The sequence below is a fragment of the Triticum aestivum genome, chromosome 6D (genome assembly GCF_018294505.1).
Source record: "Triticum aestivum cultivar Chinese Spring chromosome 6D, IWGSC CS RefSeq v2.1, whole genome shotgun sequence".
Classification (NCBI taxonomy): domain Eukaryota; kingdom Viridiplantae; phylum Streptophyta; class Magnoliopsida; order Poales; family Poaceae; genus Triticum; species Triticum aestivum.
The window spans coordinates 162497062-162500816 of NC_057811.1; positions in this window are offsets into that span (position 1 = coordinate 162497062).

Consider the following 3755-nt stretch of genomic DNA (forward strand, 5'->3'; position numbering starts at 1 on the left):
TATTCAAAACGTTTGTGACAACCAGATGTGTCAAATGATTCTTTCATAGAGAACTTTTCTTAAGGAGTTCGTCCAGAAACTTGTATAGAATCTTTCTTAATGAGCACTCGACAAACGCATTTCGAGAACAAACACAAAGTCCTAGCTATGGACCTAGTGCCTCATCATAACGAGGTCTCTTGGATTTCCCTACAAGTAATTGGATCTCATATGGAGATGTTTAGTGAACTAGAATGGAAAAAATCGAATGCAACTACACAAGAACTAGTCTGTAACTGTCATTCGGAATCAGTTTTGCGCGGTGTTAACTGAAACATGGATATCTGACTCATACGGAGTCCGTTTTGCCTCCACAAGTAGTCAAAACGTTTGTGACGAGCAGATGCTTCGAAGGATTCTTTCATAGGGAACTTTTGGAGAACTTTTCTTAAGGAGTTCGTTCAGAAACTTGTATAGAAACTTTCTTAATGAGCACTCGACAAACGCATTTCGAGAACATACACAAAGGCCCAGCTATGGACCTAGTGCATCATCATAACTGAGGTCTCTTGCATTTCCCTACAAGTAATTGGATCTCATATGGAGATGTTTAGTGAAGTAGAATGGAGAAAATCGAATGCAACTACACAAGAACTAGTCTGTAACTGTTGTTCGGAATAAGTTTTGTGTACTGTTAACTGAAACATGGATATCTGACTCATACGGAGTCCGTTTTGCCTCCACAAGTAGTCAAAACATTTGTGACGACCAGATGGTTCAAATGATTCTTTCATAGGGAACTTCTGGAGAACTTTTCTTAAGGAGTTCGTTCAGAAACTTGTATAGAAACTTTCTTAATGAGCACTCGACAAACGCATTTCGAGAACATACACAAAGTCCCAGCTATGGACCTAGTGCATCATCATAACTGAGGTCTCTTGCATTTCCCTACAAGTTATTGGATCTCATATGGAGATGTTTAGTGAACTAGAATGGAAAAAATCGAATGCAACTACACAAGAACTAGTCTGTAACCGTCGTTCGGAATCTGTTTTGCGCGGTGTTAACTGAAACATGGATATCTGACTCGTACGGAGTCCGTTTTGGCTCCACAGGTAGTCAAAACGTTTGTGACGAGCAGATGCTTCAAAGGATTCTTTCATAGGGAACTTTTGGAGAACTTTTCTTAAGGAGTTCATTCAGAAACTTGTATAGAAACTTTCTTAATGAGCACTCGACAAACGCATTTCGAGAACATACACAAAGTCCCAGCAATGGACCTAGTGCATCATCATAACTGAGGTCTCTTGCATTTCCCTACAAGTAATCGGATCTCATATGGAGATGTTTAGTGAAGTAGAATGGAAAAAATCGAACGGAACTACACAAGAACTAGTGTGTAACTGTCGTTCGGAATCAGTTTTGCGCAGTGTTAACTGAAACATGGATATCTGACTCATACGGAGTCCGTTTTGGCTCCACAAGTAGTCAAAACGTTTGTGACGACCAGATGCTTCAAATGATTCTTTCATAGGAAACTTTTGGAGAACTTTTCTTCAGGAGTTCGTTCAGAAACTTGTATAGAAACTTTCTTAATGAGCACTCGACAAATGCATTTCGAGAACATACACAAAGTCCCAGCTATGGACCTAATGCCTCATCATAACTGAGGTCTCTTGCATTTCCCTACAAGTAATTGGATCTCATATGGAGATGTTTAGTGAAGTAGAATGGAATAAATCGAATGCAACTACAGAAGAACTAGTCTGTAACTGTCGTTCGGAATCAGTTTTGCGCGGTGTTAACTGAAACATGGATATCTGACTCATACGGAGGCAGTTTTGGCTCCACAAATATTCAAAATGTTTGTGACGACCAGATGCTTCTAATGATTCTTTCATAGAAAACTTTTGGAGAACTTTTCTTAAGGAGTTCGTCCAGAAACTTGTATAGAATCTTTCTTAATGAGCACTCGACAAACGCATTTCGAGAACATACACAAAGTCCCAGCTATGGACCTAGTGCATCATCATAACTGAGGTCTCTTGCATTTCCCTACAAGTAATTGGATATCATATGGAGATGTTTAGTGAACTAGAATGGAAAAAATCGAATGCAACTACACAAGAACTAGTCTGTAACTGTCGTTCGGAATCAGTTTTGCGCGGTGTTAACTGAAACATGGATATCTGACTCATACGGAGTCCATTTTGGCTACACAAGTAGTCAAAATGTTTGTGACGACCAGATTTTTCAAAGGATTCTTTCATAGGGAACTTTTGGAGAACTTTTCTTAAGGAGTTCGTTCAGAAATTGTATAGAAATTTTCTTAATGAGCACTCGACAAACGCCATTTCGAGAACATACACAAAGTCCCAGCTATGGACCTAGTGCATCATCATAACTAGGGTCTCTTGCATTTCCCTAAAAGTAATTGGATCTCATATGGAGATGTTTAGTGAAGTAGAATGGAAAAAATCGAATGCAACTACACAAGAAATAGTCTGTAACTGTCGTTCGGAATCAGTTTTGTGCAGTGTTAACTGAAACATGGATATCTGACTCATACGTAGTCCGTTTTGGCTCCACAAGTAGTCAAAACGTTTGTGACGACCAGATGCTTCAAAGGATTCATTCATAGGGAACTTTTGGAGAACTTGTCTTAAGTAGTTCGTTCAGAAACTTGTATAGAAACTTTCTTAATGAGCACTCGACAAACGCATTTCGAGAACATACACAAAGTCCCAGCTATGGACCTAGTGCATCATCATAACTAAGGTCTCTTACATTTCCCTACAATTAATCGAATCTCATATAGAGAAGTTTAGTGAAGTAGAATGGAAAAAATCCAATGCAACTACACAAGAACTAGTCTGTAACTGTCGTTCGGAATCAGTTTTGCACGGTGTTAACTGAAACATGGATATCTGACTCATACGGAGTCTGTTTTGGCTCCACAAGTAGTCAAAACGTTTGTGACGACCAGATGCTTCAAAGGATTCTTTTGTAGGGAACTTTCGGAGAACTTTTCTTAAGGAGTTCGTTCGGAAACTTGTATAGAAACTTTCTTAATGAGCACTCGACAAACGCATTTCGAGAACATACACAAAGTCCCAGCTATGGACCTAGTGCATCATCATAACTGAGGTCTCTTGCATTTCCCTACAAGTTATTGGATCTCATATGGATATTTTTAGTGAAGTAGAATGGAAACACCGAATGCAACTACACAAGAACTAGTCTGTAACTGTCGTTCGGAATCAGTTTTGCGCGGTGTTAACTGAAACATGGATATCTGACTCATACGGAGTCCATTTTGGCTACACAAGTAGTCAAAATGTTTGTGACGACCAGATTTTTCAAAGGATTCTTTCATAGGGAACTTTTGGAGAACTTTTCTTAAGGAGTTCGTTCAGAAATTGTATAGAAATTTTCTTAATGAGCACTCGACAAACGCCATTTCGAGAACATACACAAAGTCCCACCTATGGACCTAGTGCATCATGATAACTAGGGTCTCTTGCATTTCCCTAAAAGTAATTGGATCTCATATGGAGATGTTTAGTGAAGTAGAATGGAAAAAATCGAATGCAACTACACAAGAAATAGTGTGTAACTGTCGTTCGGAATCAGTTTTGTGCAGTGTTAACTGAAACATGGATATCTGACTCATACGTAGTCCGTTTTGGCTCCACAAGTAGTCAAAATGTTTGTGACGACCAGATGCTTCAAAGGATTCATTCATAGGGAACTTTTGGAGAACTTTTCTTAAGGAG